The sequence below is a fragment of the Pleurodeles waltl genome, chromosome 6 (assembly GCF_031143425.1).
Source record: "Pleurodeles waltl isolate 20211129_DDA chromosome 6, aPleWal1.hap1.20221129, whole genome shotgun sequence".
Lineage (NCBI taxonomy): Eukaryota > Metazoa > Chordata > Amphibia > Caudata > Salamandridae > Pleurodeles > Pleurodeles waltl.
In genome coordinates, this window is record NC_090445.1 from 1263267998 (window position 1) to 1263285886 (window position 17889).

Here is a 17889-nt window from a genome sequence, read left to right on the forward strand (position 1 = left end):
ATCCCACACATAATTGCCAAACCAATACGCATATATTTACAGCGCCTAGCATTCCTACCTTCTTGACTAATGTTACTCATGACCTGTAAAGAATCAGAAAGCAGAAGAAAATTTAGAAAAATTGCAGCAAAATCAAAAATAGACAACTCTTCTTTTAGCGATTATTTACAGCTCTCAGTCTCACTTCCAGGATCCCTTGTCAAAATCGGTTAGCAGATTTGTCAAAATCAGGTTTCAAAAGTCCAACCACGTTATCAGTGTCTCTTCTGGTTACTTTCAACGGTCTCTTTCTCAAAAATGTTCTCAGATTGTTTCCACAGTTCAGTTCATCAGCTTTCTTCAGGTGCCAAAATACTAACCCAGAATCTCTCTATCAAAACAAAAAGACAAAAACTCTTACTGATATTCATTCATAGTTGCATAAGCCCATTCAGGACCTGTGTATCTTCAACTTGCTATTCTTTGTCTTTTCAATTTTCAATCACCATTCCGTTCTCCTTCACTTAGATCTTCTCTCCTTGTGTATCTACTGCTTTCTCAATTGTTGTCTTAACAACCACTTCTTTCCCTTTTTCTGTTTGCGACTACGGCCACTTATCTCCTTTCAGTGGACCCTTTATCAGTGTTCTCTTCAGAGTCAAACTTAAACCTTCTCCTTGTTCTGTAGTGTTTTCTCTTGACGGACCTGCAATCGGTTCAGGAGGAGTCAGATCACAGTGACACTGATCCACCTCAACTCCGTCCCCCACTGGGTCTGGTAATTGCTCTGTTTGTCTCTCAGGATCATCTGCTTCTGGGAAAGCCCTCAACTGACTAGGCTCTCCTGCACCCTCCTGGAGGACTTCTGCTTCATCTCTCACAGGAGTGACTGAACCGTCCTCAACGGGCTCAGATCTGGTCTCAGTTCCCCTTTGTTCTCTTTCCGGCTCTGAGACTTGTCTCGCTGTTGTTGGTACTCTCAACAATACTTCTCCATGATCCAGTGGACATGCCACTTTCTTTGTGTGAATCGCATGAATCCAGGTCGGAATTCCAGCACACTTCACAGCAGTGGTAGTTGTCAGAACTACCTGATAAGGTCCCTTCCAACGAGGCTCCAAATAAGTTTTCCTCACGTGTTTCTGGACCACAACCCAGTCTCCAGCTCTCAGATTGTGTCCTGGGTCATAGATCAGTGGCAGTGTGGTGGCTTCCACCAACTGAGAGAAAGAGTAAACCACATCAGCCAGACCTTTGCAGTAATTCAATACCATATCATCTGTAATGTTGACAAGTGTATTTACAGGCATCACTGGCAACCTCATTGCTCTGCCCATGAGGATTTGATGCGGTGACAATCCTGTCTTCCTGTCAGTTGATTTCTTATTAACATCAACACTAAAGGCAATGCGTTAGGCCATTTCTAATTCATGGACGCACACATCTTTACAACTCTTGACTTCAATGTACCATTTATCTGTTCCACTAGTCCTGATGCTTCAGGGCGGACACTACAATGCAACTTCTGCTCAATGTTCAATGCTGCACACAGTAATTGAATTACTTCATTGTTGAAGTGACTTCCCTTATCTGATTCTAAAGAGATCGGAATTCCAAAACATGGTATCAGTTCCCTAAGCAGTAGTTTCGCTACTGTGAGACTATCATTTCTTTGTGTAGGGTAAGCCTCAATCCAGTGACTAGAAATGCAATCAATCACCAACACATATCTCAAACCTCCACACACAGGCATCGCAATAAAATCCATCTGCATTCTGATGAATGGACATTCCGCTCTTCCAATGTGGCTCAAATTAACCACTGTCCCTTTTCCCGCTTTCAACTGTTGCCAAATGACACAACGATGGCAAACTGCTTCAGAAACTTGTCTAAACTTTGGGTTAAATCAATCATGTTTGAACAAGTGAATCATTGCATCCCTCCCCATATGTGCTTGACCATGATAATAGTTCGCCATTTGAGACAACAAGCTATTTGGAAAAAACAATTGACCCTTTTCTGAAACCCACAATTCATCTTGTCTCTGCACACATTTCAATTTGGTCCATGAACGCTTTTCCTACCTGTCAACATTATTCTGCAACATTTTCAATTCTTCCAAAGTGTCAATTATTTTCAATGCATAGCTTGTACATGTTTCATCTTCAGTTAACAGTTCCCACTTGTCTTTGAATGATATACAATACAATGCGCAAAACCTTGCGACTTGATCTGACTATCCATTTACCAATGACACAAAGTCCTGCGACTTCAGCTGTGCACTGAATTTCATCACAGCAATCTTTTCAGGCATTTGAAGAGCATGTAACAATTCTTTAATTCTCTCAACATTTCTCACTGGTGAGCTAGAAGAGGTCATGAAACCTCTCTGTGACCACAACTGGCCAAAATCATGGACTATTCCAAATCCATACTGGCTATCCATATAACTGTAACTTTCATCTGAACAGAAACATGGCACGCTCTAGTAAGGGCTACCAGTTCTGCTACTTGGGCAGAATACACTACTCAAAGCCAAGAAGCTTCCAAAGTACCAGTAATTGTGCACACAGCATATCCTGCTCTCAGTGTCCCTGTATTGTCTCTCAGACAAGAACCATCAACAAAGATAATTTGGTCATTTTCTTCCAATCGGGTATCTCTAATGCAGGTCTCGGTTTTGTGCACAAGTCAGTTACTTCAAGATAATGATGCTCAACATCTTCCGCTTGCTCAATTTCAACATTTTCATTTGGAAGTAAGGTTGCCAGGTTCAGCGCTGTACATCTTTACAATTACACATTTGGTGACCCTAGAATACTCATCTCATATCTGGTCAACCTTGCACCAGTCAAATATTGGGTTTTCGTCCTTGTAAGTAAAATCTCAATAGAATGAGGGACCATTACAGTCAGGGTATGTCCCATCACAATGCCTTCACACTGTGTACGGCTCTGACCAACTGTTGCAACTGCACTGAAACAACCTGATAAGGCTGCTGCAACTGGGTGCAAAGTAGCTGAAAAATATGTTACTGCGCGGTTTACACCTCCATGGACCTGTGTCAAGACAGACCAAGAACATGCATTACGCTCATAACAAAACAATGTGAAAGGTTTTGTGTAATCAGGCATACCCAAAGCTGGACCTATGCACAGACTCTCTCTCAATTCAGCGAATGCTTTCATTTCAGCCTGGTCTAACACTATGGGATCAGTGACTTCCTTGTGAGTCAGCTTCTGCAATGGTCTTGAAATGACTGAAAAATGTGGAATTCATTGGGGACAATAGCCTACCATCCCTAAAAACATCTTGACATCTCTCTGTGTGGTCAGGGGATTTATCTGCAATGTGGTCGTAATCCTTTCTCCAAACATCTTTCTTGAACCCTTCTCGATCTGATGACCCAAATATTTCACTGCTTTCTGACAGTACTGCAATTTAAGCGGGGACACTTTGTGACCATTCTTTACCAAGTGGTTCAACAGGGCAATCGTATCATACTTGCACTCGTCCCTTGTTTTGGACGCAATCAGCAAGTCATCAATGTACTGCACCAAGGTCGACTGGAAAGGCAATTCCAATGACTCTAAATTATTTTTCAAGATCTGACTGAATATGGAAGGTGACTCTGAAAACTCTTGAGGAATTCTGCACCAGCAATAAACTCGATCCAGGAATTTGAAACAATAGATAAATTGACTATCCTCATGAAGAGGCACAGAAAAGAAAGCTTGCGACAAATCGATAACAGTGAACCACTCAGCATCACATGAAATCTGAAGCATTATCACAGCTGGATTTGGCACCATGGGTCAACGTTTGACCAAAATCTCGTTTATTTTTGGCCAGTCCTGAACAGTCAGAACTTTCCCACAGGGCATTTTCAAACCCATTATCAGTGAGTTACATGGTCTGCTCAATACTTCCTTCAGAACCTCTTGCTTTACAAAGTCTGCAATTATCTGGGCTACTTTCATAAGGACATCTTGTGGCATATGGTACTGTGGAAGTTGAGAAAAAAAATCATTCAGCTTCACAGTAACTTTAACTGGCTCAACTCCCTTTATCAAACCTACTTCTTTTTCCTGTCAGTTCCCACACTTTTTCCCAAACCATTCCCTGCAAATCAGGATGAAGCTCTTTCACTGTGAAGATGGGGAAAACTTCAGTCAGAGGTTACTCCTCATTTGTAGTTTCACATTCTATTTCTGGGGCTTGGTCATCTTCATCATCACTATTCATCTGGATCTCAATTCTCTCATTTGAATAAGTTAATGAACACCTCATTTTACACAGCAAGTCTCTTCCCAGTAGGGATACTGGACTTGAATAGCAGACTACAAATGTATGCAATCCCTTGAAGTTGCCAATCTCAACTTGAACTGGATCTGTAATTGGGTTTGTCAAATACTGGTTTGCTACTCCCACAACCTGAACTGTTCTACCTGAAAGGCTGCAACTGTGACATGTGTGCCCGTGGCATTTGTAGCTGCTGCATTGGCTGAAAATTCTGCACTTGATTCACACTATTCAGAAAATTTGGATTAGGACCTCTCACTCTCGGTCCTCTCACATTCTGAAATTAATTGGTGTCATTACTCTGCTGAACGACACCTTCCTGCACCATCATTGGACACTCCTATTTCCAATGTCCAACAGCTCCGCAAATGTGACAATACAATACCTTCTTCATTCCCTGCACATCATTCTGAACCACTACAGTATTTAAGTCTGGACCACGATTCATATTTCCTCCACGACCTCTACCTCTCATCTGGGGCTGAAACATCATGTTCCCCTGCTGCTGCTGTGGTAACTGCTGTGGAAAATTCCCTTGCACCCCTGTTTGAGCTGCTTTAATCTGCATCACCGTCCCCTTTTCCTTCAGCTTTTTCTGTTTCAATTCAATCTCATCACTACATAATTTTTGCATACTGCAATACCTCATCAATTGGCTTTGCTTGTCAACAAATCAAATGACTTTTAATTATCTGGCTAATTTCAGGTCTCAATCCTTCCACAAATCTGAACACAAAATGAAGCATGTCTTTTGTCTCAATTGTTTCTGTACCACAGTATTGCTTGAATGCCTGCAACAATCTCTCATAATACGCATGTATCGACTCCTTTGCTTGCTGAGCTGTCCTGTCAATCCTCTGCCAATCAATATTCTTGGGCGAAATTCTAATTTTCCAAAACTCAATCACCTCATAGTAATATTTCATTACCTCAGGAGATGGTGCACCTGTATTCTTGTCTCTCTCTGGTTCACTTGTTGGTCAATCTACACTCCTCTCACATTCAATCCACAGATCAGCTGGAACCACTATCTCTAGCAATGTGTTCAAGTCTTCCCACAAACACTTCACAAGTTTCACAAACCTGTCTGTCTGCTGATACCACTCTACTGGCTTCTCTCTCAATTTTGGATAATCATTTGTAAATGACAGAATGTCGCCTTTGCTCCATGGAACATGAGCAAAATTCTCCCGGGAGTCTCTCTCATTGGTGAAAAGTTTACTGGATCTTTATCCTGCTGCACATTTGCAGTCAGCTCCAAAGAATCCCTTTTTCTCTTGTCTCTTTCCTTTACCATCTGCCTTCCCATTTGTCTAATGCTCCCAAGGTCTGAGCACTTTGAAGCAATTCCTTAAGGCATGCCTTCATTCCGGCAGCTCTCATGTATTCAAAACCTTTAGCCTCAAAATCTAATCTGTAACTCCTTTTCAAATGCTTTGTTTTCTCTATTTCTATGCCGTACTTCTCTGCCAGATCCGCTAGTTTCTGATGTACATTGCTCACTTCTCTTGTAATCTTCGGGCACAAGTATCTCAACTCTGCCTCTGTATAAGATTCTAACCTGTTCACCCCATAGTTCCGTCAATGAGTTCACCTGCTTCCATGCTTAGTCTAGCACAATTCAACTACTCCTCTCCTTCAAAGCACTCTGTGGAGTATTTAGCTTGCCTAACCATTTAGTCAACTGCTGAGCTGTCAAGCCTTGTAACAAGGTGTTACTTGCTTGGACCAGTGGCACCTGCTGTACAACCAAATACGGGCTCTGCGGTTTCAATAATTTCAAACTCTGGCTAACGTTTGGCCCTGCCATAGTATCTGGAAGTGCTTCAAATCAACTAAGATCCAACAATGATCTTGATCCATCAAAAGTCTGTCCTACAGGAGAGACTACCTGAAAATTTCATTATGTCCTCCCCTCATTATATTCTGCGACATTGCTCCCTGTTCACCTACAGTTAGTTCCGTCTGTGCAAATAAGGGTATGGATGGACCAACAGTAATAGGTAGCGATACAGCATCTGGGGCTGTCCTGGCACTTACGCTCTGTGGGAGAGTAACTCTCATATTTTGATTAATCATCTGAGTCATATCTGATTGTGTCCCTGTTTCTTGAGTGAATCTTGACTTTACCAGCAGCTGCTTTTTGGGCAGTAAAAGTGGAGTTGATTCAGTCTGAACCAACCTCAGTCTCGGGTAAGCCTGTTCCGAAGGCACCATTAAATTTGAAGTTGTTTCCACAATGGGTACATCAAGATAAATTCTCTGAACCTGTTGCGGATGCATCTGGTTTTGCACACTGCAGTTGTGGGCACATTAAGAGTACGCTGCATCGCGTTTTGCGTCAGGCTAGCATTAACCTGCACAGACCCATTTTTCCAATAACCTGTGTCTGGGCTGTCGGATCAGCACTGGTACTCGGACCACTCTCATGTAGTGTATATGGTGGTGGGCGATCTCTCAATAACTGTGTAATAAACTCATCATTGTCCGATTCCTCCTCCACTGTTGAAGACTTTCTAGCCTCCTTACTCTCGGACAGGCTTCTTTTTGTCTTCTTAGTAGCTTTCTTTCCTTCCTTCTCATTCTCCTGCGTAATTGCCGGAAACAAATTCCTTTCAAAGTCTCCATCCTCCAAACTCTCTGACCACTGTCCCACCTAACCTCTGCTAGAGTCTTTTCTGCCTTTCTCATCCTCCCCTCGAATTTCTGTTGCTGTTGCTGTCTGGCTACTAGCTCCAAAATTGCTAATGCCTGAACCTGTGCTGGTCTCGGAAGAGGCTTCGATTCATATGGCACCATCCTTAAATGCTCCAAAACCCTCAAATTGAGTGCTCCATTTGTAGCAAACGCTAAGTTCCCACCCTTCTCTGTCAATTTGCACCATTACTTTAGCAAAAGACAACACCCTTCTCTTCCTTTACAGTGTAAGCTGGTGTACCTTCTAGCGGTGCAGCCTCGCCTACACATGTTGTACTGTATGTATCTCCCCTTGCAGCACTTTTTTAACACTTTGAAAAATTTAGGTGGTCATTACAACCCTGGCGGACGGTGTAAAAGGTGGGGTAATACCGCAAACAGGTCGGTGGAAAAAAAAAGGGAATTACGACCCTGGCGGTAACCGCCAACAAAGACAGCCACTTTAACACTTCGCCCGCCACGGCAGTACAGACAAACAGCGTGGCAGTCACCGCCAACAGACAGGCGGGAGACAAAGTACCGCCCACACTATTACAACACACCAATCCGCCACCTTTTCCAGGGCAGATTCACCGTGGATAAAAACACGGCGGAAACAGCCTTTGCTATGGGAAAACGCTCACCTCAACACACTCCACGAGGAACGACGACTCCATGGAGCCGGAACTCCAAATACTCCCTGCCCTTGTCTTTCTGCTCCTGTACGAACAACAGCGACGTAGGCGCAGAACATACCGGTGAGTACTGCATCTACGACACAGGGGAGGGGGGAGGCAAAAGTTAGGGGGACACCCACCAAACACCCCCACCCCCCACCCTCGCATAGTACAACACACACACCAATGCAGTGAAAAATATCACATTAACAACCCACAATCCCCACGGAAGAATGCAAAGACAAAGCGAGATCCGTTCAAATATTGTAATGTGCCAATATACATGTCATATAAAAATATACTGAATCATATCTCGAAATCTGTCATATTTATATATACAATACAAGAAGTAGTGCAGATATGTACACAACAATGTCCGTGCACCAACAGTCCAAAAATGCATGGGCGAGGCCCACAATAGATACCTGACCAAAATCCGAGAGAACACTGCCGGGGCATCAGATTGAAACACTACAGGCACCTCAGGGGGAAGGGAAGGGGGGGCACCTCAGCCACATGACTGCAAAGCCAGATCCACGACGGGGCTCCATGCCCATTGATGTATCCTGGGGAGTGCAAAGCCACAGTCTCTCAAGTCTCACAAGTGGGTGGGTTGCCCACTGGACCATCCTAGGGAGTGCAAAGCCACAGTCTCTCAAGTCACAACAGTGGGTGGGTTGCCCACTGGACCATCCTGGGGAGTGCAAAGCCACAGTCTCTCAAGTCTCTACAGAGGGTGGCTTGCCCACTGTGCCATCCTGGGGAGTGCAAAGCCACAGTCTCTCAAGTCACAACAGTGGGTGGGTTGCCCACTGGACCATCCTTGGGAGTGCAAAGCCACAGTCTCTCAAGTCTCTACAGTGGGTGGCTTGCCCACTGTGCCATCCTGGGGAGTGCAAAGCCACAGTCTCTCAAGTCACAACAGTGGGTGGGTTGCCCACTGGACCATCCTGGGGAGTGCAAAGCCACAGTCTCTCAAGTCTCTACAGTGGGTGGCTTGCCCACTGGACCATCCTGGGGAGTGCAAAGCCACAGTCTCTCAAGTCTTTACAGTGGGTGGGTTGCCCACTTGACCATCCTGGGGAATGCAAAGCCACATTGACGCAAGTAGATGCAGTTCTCAACTGGTACTGGGTGGGACTGGTGGTCAGACTGGATGAGTCTCCCCGTGAAAGTTCCTGTCCTGTCAATGTCCCAGCTGCACATGGGAGAAGGATGCCTGATGTGTTGGCCTATTCATACCCACACGGTGTTTGCCCTGATCAGCGGTCTTCACCATGGCGGTCTTGGCCTTGTTCAGCGGTGCTTTGCCATGGCGGTCTTGGCCTTGTTCAGCGGTCTTCACCATGGCGTCTTGGCCTTGTTCAGTGGTGCTTTGCCATGGCGGTCTTGGCCTTGTTCAGCGGTGCTTTGCCATGGCGGTCTTGGCCTTGTTCAGCGGTGCTTTGCCATGGCGGTCTTGGCCCTGTTCAGCGGTGCTTTGCCATGGCTGGCTATGGACTGTTCAGTGGTCTTCACCATGGCGGTCTTGGCCTTGTTCAGCGGTGCTTTGCCATGGTGGTCTTGGCCTTGTTCAGCGGTGCTTTGCCGTGGCTGGCTATGGACTGTTCAGCGGTAGCCTGAGATGGCGGTTCAGATACTGACATTGGTGTGTGGCATGACGAACTCCACACTGGACATTGGGGTGTGGCATGACGAACTCCACACTGGACATTGGGGTGTGGCATGATGAACTCCACACTGGACATTGGTGTGTGGCATGACGAACTCCACACTGGACAATGGGGTGTGGCATGACCAACTCCACACTGGACATTGGTGTGTGGCATGACGAACTCCACACTGGACATTGGGGTGTGGCATCACGTTCCATCATCGCCCAGCGGGACTGTGGGATCCTGGTCCCTCCTGGGCACTGACTCCAGCGGTGGTCTCCTGACCAGTGACGATACTTGGGCCCTCCTGGGCAATGACTCTGGCGGTGGTCTCCTGACCAGTAACGATACTTGGGCCCTCCTGGGCACTGACTCTGGCGGTGGTCTCCTGACCAGTGACGATACTTGGGCCCTCCTGGGCAATGACTCTGGCGGTGGTCTCCTGACCAGTGACGATACTCTGGCCCTCCTGGGCACTGACTCTGGCGGTGGTCTCCTGACCAGTAATGATACTCGGGCCCTCCTGGGCACTGACTCTGGCGGTGGTCTCCTGACCAGTAACGATACTCGGGCCCTCCTGGGCAATGACTCTGGCGGTGGTCTCCTGACCAGTGACGATACTCGGGCCCTCCTGACCAGTAACGATACTTGGGCCCTCCTGGGCAATGACTCTGACGGTGGTCTCCTGACCAGTGACGATACTCGGGCCCTCCTGGGCACTGACTCTGGCGGTGGTCTCCTGACCAGTAACGATACTTGGGCCCCCTTGGGCAATGACTCTGGCGGTGGTCTCTGGACCAGTAACGACGGTGCTGGCGGTTGTGTCTGGACCGCCAGAAATGATGGCACACTTCTCCGCTGTGACACTCACAACAGGCTGGGCAGACTTCCTCTGAACCTTCCCCACCTTCTTTGGAGTTACAGCTGACTCACCAATTGCCTTCGATCCCATTTCACTTGTTGTCCCACCAGGAGTCTTGACACGGTCCCGTCGTCCACTGTCCAATTTCGGTGCCTTTACAGGCGGTGGGCTGACAGTGCCTTGGCTCCGGGTCCTACTGCCTGCCCTGGTGGACGGTGCACTCCAAAAACCTGGAACATGCACCACTGGTACTGGAGGCTTTTTGGCTGAGGCGCTACGACAGGACTGATGAACTGGAGGGTGGGGGTGGGGGCAAACAGGTCAATTTGACAGAGGGACAGTTTCTGACGGACACTGGGATGGGTAGTTGGAGGGGGTCTGGGAGTGGAGGTAGAGGAGGTGGTTGTAGGAGGTGTCACTTTAGGTGTTTTGGGTGCAGGTGCAGGTACTGGAGGCTGTCGTGAGGTGGATGGATGTTGGGTGAGTGATTGCCGGCGTTTGTATACTTTGGGAGGGGGCGTCACAGACACACTGGGAGAGGACACAGGGGACGTGTAAATGGTAGTGGAGGTGGTGAGTGCAGGTGAGCGGCTTGTGGTGCTGGGTGTTCTGGTGCAAGTCCTAGTGCCTGTAGATGTGGTGCATGCAGGTGTGTGTGTAGACGAGACCGGGAGGGAGGAGGGAGAAGAGGAGGAGGGGGACACAGTGGAGACAGTGGATGTTGCTGTGTCTGTATGGGTGTGATGCTTGTGTGAGTGCCTGTGGTGTGTGTGGTGCCTATGTTTGCTTGAGCTACTTTTGGGTGTTGACTTGTTTGCCTGCTGGTCTGTAGGTGTGCTTGGGATGGGCTGGGGTACAGGGGATTGGGTCTGGGTGGAGGAGGTTGCAGGGGGGAGGCTGGACACAGGGACAATGGCTGCCATCAGTGCTGAAGCCAGAGATTGCAGGGTTCGCTGAAGGACAGCCTGACCAGAATGAATGCCTTCCAGGAATGCATTACCGTGTTTCAACTCTCGTTCTACACCCTGGATGGCATTCACAATGGTAGACTGCCCAACAGTGAGTGATCTGAGGAGGTCAATGGCCTCCTCACTGAGGGCAGCAGGGGTGACTGGGGCAGGGCCTGAGGTTCCTGGGGCGAAGGTGATGCCCACCCTCCTGGGTGAGCGGGCACGGGACACACGCTGAGGGGCTGCTGGGAGGGCGGTGCTGGTAGGGGAGGTGGCGGCTGTACCTGTAGAAGTGGGGCGCACAGATGGTGCCGCCACCACAGGGGAACTCCCATCGGCGGACGAGTCCGTGTCGCTGGTTGGTGATCTGGTGGCCGACGTGAAGCTCCCCTCGCCCTCCGTCACACTGGTGAATTCAGAGTCTGTGGTGTGGCCCTCCATGGCCATGTGGGATGCAGCTCCCTCGTGCTCCAGTGCCACTGTACCTCCGCCTGTTGATGCTGATGTACAAAAGGACAGGGAGAGCAGGAAAAGGGGGGAGACAGAAGAAAGAGAGTTTTAGTGCATGGCATACCGCTACCGTTGGCGGACAAGACAGACGCAGCAGCCCCATGCATTACGCCATGCTCCTGACCTCTGCACATGCTATTTCTGGGATATGGCCTACATGGCAATGGTAGTAATCTGCCCACATGGATGCCAAAGGGGCAACTATACATCAACTTCCCTCTGTTTTGAGCTGGGGTAGAGTGCCACATGGCCTACATAATGGAGGGGCATTGCCTACCTAACGCGCCCTGGCCTAGGGACACCCACAACCCACCACCCCCACCCAGACACCTCCACTGCACGAGTCCATATGATGAGGTAGTACTCACCCCCTTGTGTCTGCTGTGATGTCCTTAAGCGCCCATCCAACTCCGGGTAGGCCACCGCCAGGATCCGGAACATCAGGGGGGTCATGGTGCGACGGGCACCCCTCCCACGTTGGGAGGCCATCCCCAGCTGAGCCTCCACCGTCTTCTTGCTGCAGCAGCGAATGTCCTCCCATCTCTTCCGGCAGTGGGTGCCCCGTCTCTGGTGGGCCCCCAGGGTCCGGACTTCCTTGGCGATGGCACACCAAATGTCCCTTTTCTGGTGGGCGCTGACCTACATGACATGCACAAGGAAAGAGGACAGTCATTACCTACTGCACCGTCGTTGTGATTGGCCCCCAACTCTATCCCTGTGGCCCATTCATCCCCATGCATAACTGTTCTATGTACTCTGCCCCCTTCCCTCATCCACCCAGCCCTCTCCACCCAGGCCTAGCCCATACAACGTGCTCCCTGTGTACTAACCTGTTGGTCTGGAGGACCGTAGAGTAGCGTGTACTGGGGGAGGACCCCATCCACAAGTTTCTCCAACTCCTGTGCAGTGAAGGCAGGGGCCCTTTCCCCAGACGCAGCAGCCATCGTCGCTTCCAGACCGAGGTCACAGCAGCACTAGCAGTGTAGGTCCTCTCCTGTCGAAGGTCAGGTATCTAGTGATTGAAGAGATAGAAAATGGTGGTGACGTCCACGGCGGTGACGTCCGCGGCGGGGCGCATCATCACCGCCAGCGCACCTGTTCATTGGCTCCTGGGACCCAGAGGGTCCAATGTTAACCAATGCAGCATTGCGCCGCGCTCTACGACCGCCTACCGCGACGGTGTCCAACGCCAGCGCAGTTACCCCACAATCCCATTGTCCCAGTTTAGAGGTCAGGCAGCTGCCATTTCAGGGGCCCACATGGCTTAAATTACTACTGCGTCACACATACCGAGGCCTACACTCAAAACCTTTCCCGGATGGGTTAATTGTCTGTTGTAGTCTTGTGTGTGACTGTGGGTACATACCTGGAGGAATGCTGACAGTTTCTTCGCTGTTGTTCTTCTTAGGCACCATCAGTTGGGACATATTGGAAGATGGTGGAATCCGCCGGTGTACCGACCGCTGGTGGACCTGTTGACAATGGAAGAGCGACATGTCATCGTGACCTACCGGTTTGACCATGCCACAATCCAGTTGGAGCCAGAGCTGATGTCACCAATCAGCCATCCGACTGGAATCCCCCCTGACGTGCAGGTGCTGTCAGTGCTGCATTTCCTTGCAAGTGGGTCTTTTCAGACAACAGTGGCCATGGCATCAGGGATGTCTCAGCCTATGTTTTCCAACGTCTTGTCCAGAGTGTTGTCTGCACTGCTGAAACACGTAAGGAGATACATCATATTCCCTGAGGTGGAGGATTTGCCTACAGTGAAAGGTGATTTCTATGCCCTTGGACATATCCCCAACGTCATAGGTGCCATTGATGGGACCCATGTAGCGCTCTGGTCCCCCCCGCAGGAATGAACAGGTGTACAGGAACAGGAAGAGTTATCATTCGATGAATGTCCAGATGGTCTGTTTGGCAGATTTTCGTAGGTAAATGCTATGTTCCCTGGCTCTGTGCATGATGCCTACATCCTGCGGAATAGCAGCATCCCTGATATGATGGGTGAACTCCAGAGGCACCGTGTATGGCTATTGGGGGACTCTGGTTACCCCAACCTGTCATGGCTATTGACCCCAGTGAGGAATCCCAGGACCAGGGTAGAGGAACGGTACAATGAGGCGCATGGACGGACTAGGAGGGTGATCGAGCGGACCTTCGGCCTCCTGAAGGCCAGGTTCAGGTGCCTCTATATGACTGGTGGATCCCTATTCTACTCACCGAAGAAGGTGTGCGACATCATCATCGCCTGCTCCATGCTCCATAACTTGGCATTGCGACGGCAGGTGCCTTTTCTGCAGGAGGATGATCCAGATGACAGTGTTGTTGCGGCGGGGGAGCCTGGGGAGCCTGTGGACAGTGATGAGGAGGAAGCTGATGAAGATGAAAACGACAACAGGGAGTCAGTCATACAGCAATATTTTCAGTGAGACACAGGTGAGTACATTTTCAAGTTTCACATATTATTAACTTTCACACGTCTACCTCTATCCTGTACCTACATTTCACTCCCTATTTGTTAACTGAGTTGTCCCCTTCCATTTCAGTTTCACTATTGTGGTAACCTACGTGTCAACAGCTTGCACCCTTGAAAGGCTTGTGATGTGTGACATTGGTATGTTGGCCTTTCAATGGGTAACCTTTTTTAACACTGTAATTGACAATACAAAGTTCACAATCATTGACTGACTCCAATTTTATTAGTGTTTCAAGAGAGTTTATTTAAGTGCATAACAATGAAGGGGGGTTGTGAAATGGGGATGGGTGATGGTGGAGGAATGTCCATGGCAGAGTCCAGTCTATTAGTCTCACAGGTACATTGCACATCTGGCCATTGGAAGTGGAGCTGGGGCAGTTCCGATTTGGACAGGGTAACAAAGTGGGACAGTGGGAGGACGATCAGGGTGGTCTTATTTCCTGGCGGGGGTCTTGCCATCTTGCTCTGTCCTGTTCCTTGATCTCAGGGCCCGCTTGCCTGGTGGTGGTCCGTCTGCAGGGGATGGGGTGCTGGTGTGTTGGTCCTGTGGCGGTGCCTCCTGTCCACTAGCGCCGGCAGAGGTGGTGGGCATTTCATCGTCGTGGCTAGTGTCAGGGGCCCCTTGGAGTGCCACGGTGTCTCTCAAGGTCTTTTGAATGTCCGTCAGCACCCCTACAATGGTGCCCAGGGCGGAGCCGATGGTCCTAAGCTCCTCCCTGAACCCCAAATACTGTTCCTCCTGCAGACGCCAGGTCTCCTGCAACTTGGCCAGTACCGTTGCCATCGTCTCCTGGGAGTGGTGGTATGCTCCCATGATGGAGGAGAGGGCCTCGTTGAGAGTAGGTTCCCTTGGCATGTCCTCCCTCTGTCGCACAGCAGCCCTCCCAGTTCCCCTGTGTTCCTGTGCCTCCGTCCCCTGGACCGTGTGCCCACTACCACTGCCCCCAGGTCCCTGTTGTTGTTGGGGTGGTGGGTTCGCCCGGGTGCCCTGTAGTGGTGGACACACTGCTGATTGACCTGTCCTGGGTAGGGAGGTTTGGGCCCGCTGGGTGGGTGCTGTGCTGGTGTTCCCAGAGGGTGGCAGTTCGGTGTTGGGCTGTGGCTGGGCAAGGAGAACCGACTGTCCTGAGGCCCATGATGGTCCGGGCTGGTCATCAAGATCCAGTGGGGCAGCGCTGCTGTCGTCACTGTGGGCCTCTTCTGGGGGTGGAGTGGTATTGTCTGGACCCTCTGGTGTGGTGACGTTCCTTCGGGTTCCTGGGGGGGTATGAGTACATGATTATTGCAGGTGTGTGTTTCATGATGTGCAATGTTTGGGTGTGCGTATACCCCAGTGCAGGCATTCCTGTGTGGGGGCTTGTGTGGTGATAGTTGGGGGGTGTTGTGGGTCTGTGCAGTGGGCATGCTTTAGTGATGGGTATCCATGCTTAGTTAGGTCATGCAGGTTTTGGGGTTGGGACGGGTGGTTGGTGTCATGGGTAGATAGGTGAGGATTTGGAGTGATAGGGGAGGGTGTGAGGGTGGGGGTGTGTGATAGCATGCAGGTAGGGTAGGGGATATGATAGTTGAAATTTGACTTACCAGTGTCTGTTCCTCCAACGACTCCTGCGAGGCCCTCAGGATGCAAGATGGACAAGACTTGCTCCTCCCATGTTATTAGTTGTGGGTGAGGAGGTGGGGGTCCGCCGCCAGTCCGCTGTACCGCGATGTGGTGCCTGGATACCGTGGAACGCACCTTCCCCCGTAGGTCGTTCCACCTCTTCCTGATGTCCTCCCTATTTCTTGGGTGCTGTCCCACAGCGTTGACCCTGTCGACTATTCTTTGCCATTGCTCCATCTTCCTGGTTATTGATGTGTGCTGTACCTGTGATCCAAATAGCTGTGGCTCTACCCGGATGATTTCCTCGACCATGACCCTGAGCTCCTCCTCGGAGAAGCGGGGTGTCTTTGGCGTGCCATGGGGTGGTGTGTGTGATGTGTGGGGTGGTGTATGTGTTGATGAGTGTGGTGAGTGTAGTGGTATGTGGTGTTTTGTGCGTGGGTGTTGTGTGGGTGATGGTGTAGTGTGCCTCTGTGTGATGGGGTTCTCTATTCTGTGCTGTCTCTCTCTGGCCTTCTCTCAGAAATTGTGGTCATAGGGGTTTGTGTGTGATGTGGGTGTGTGTTTTATATTGTATTGGGTGTGTGGGAGTGGTGGGTGTATGTGTTACAGGTGTGTGTATTTCAAAATGTCCAATGTGGCGGTGTTTTGGAGATGTGTGTGTATTTTGAGCGCAGCGGTGTGTACCGCCAATGGAATACCGCGGTTGAAAGACCGCCGCGTGGATTCGTGGGTCGTAATAGCATGGGCTTGTTTCTGTTGGCATGGAGGATTTGTTTCCGCCAGTTTATCGCTGACCTTTGGTGTGGCGGTGTTGTCTGGGTGTCTGAATTTCGGCGGATTCTGAGATGTGTGTCATAATAGCTGTGGCGGTCTACCGCGGCCGCGGCGGTGTATTGACGGTCTTCTGCATGGCGGTAAGTGCCTTATACCGCCAAGGTCGTAATGACCCCCTTAATCTTTTCTACCTTTTTTTTATTTCAAAATCAAATCAGGAAGGGGCTTTTAACCCAAGATTAATTTCACCTACGTTCTCAAACAATTGCCTCTCATGGACGGCTGCCAATCCGTGTGCGACACTTCTCACTAACTGACCTATCTCAGCGCGGCTCCAATGATGTCACAGTCACACGTACTGCGGCTTACAGAGTCTTGCGGCTTGTTCTCCCAAACTCTGATTCATTCAAAACTAATACAAAAATTGTGAGCACTAATCAAAAAACAAAAAACAAAAACACATCTGCTGATTTACTACAGGAAAGTTAACACAATAGCTTCAGAATCCTTACGGATTTTTCACTGACAGCTCTTCCCGCACTTACAGCTACTCGTCTGGGTCTGTCCTGGTGCACATAGGACTAGCCAAATCTCAGTCGAAATGTTTCTTTCACTCACTTTAACTCACACACTGACTTGTCAGCCACACCTGATCAACCTACCAAACCAGACAGATTACAACATAAAACCAAGGCCCTGATTTATACTTTTTGGTGCAAAACTGCACTAACACAGTTTTGCAACAAAAAGGTTTAGTACCAGCTTGCACCATTTCTGTTCACCAGCCAGGCACCATGTTTATAGAATGTTGCAAGCTGGTGCAAAGGGTAGGCTACTGTAAAAAAAAAAATGACGTTAGTCGGGTAGGGCTGGCAGTATGGAAGAAGGGGATTTTGCACCAAAAAAAAACTTTAGGCAGGTTAGAGTAAAAACAAAATAACTCTAACCTCCCTAGAGTCATTTTCTGATGCAAAACCGTCCATACCACATGACTCTTGTCTTGGAAAAGACAGGAGTCATGCCCACCAGCCCAATGGCCACTACTGGGGACCAGGGTCTCCTGGGCATGGCCATTGCACCCAGTGTCATGTAGTGGGGCCCATTTCAGGGCTCCCAATGGCACTTAAAAAAAAATGCTTATCTGTACTTACCTATACTACACTGGGATGGGGTCCCCCTTCCTCCGCTATCCCTCTGGTGTTGGTGTTGGTGTGGGTGTCCCTGGGGCCTGGGGAGGGCACCTGTGGGCTTATTCCATGGTGTTTTACCATGGAATAGGCCCACAGGTCCCCAGCGACTGCCCTGACCTAGGAGTTAAGAAATGGTGCAAAGCAAGCTTTGCACTATTTTTTGACCCCACCTCCCTCCAATGCGTGATTTTAGCATGGGGATAAATATGGCGCTAAGGCCAAAGAGTCATTT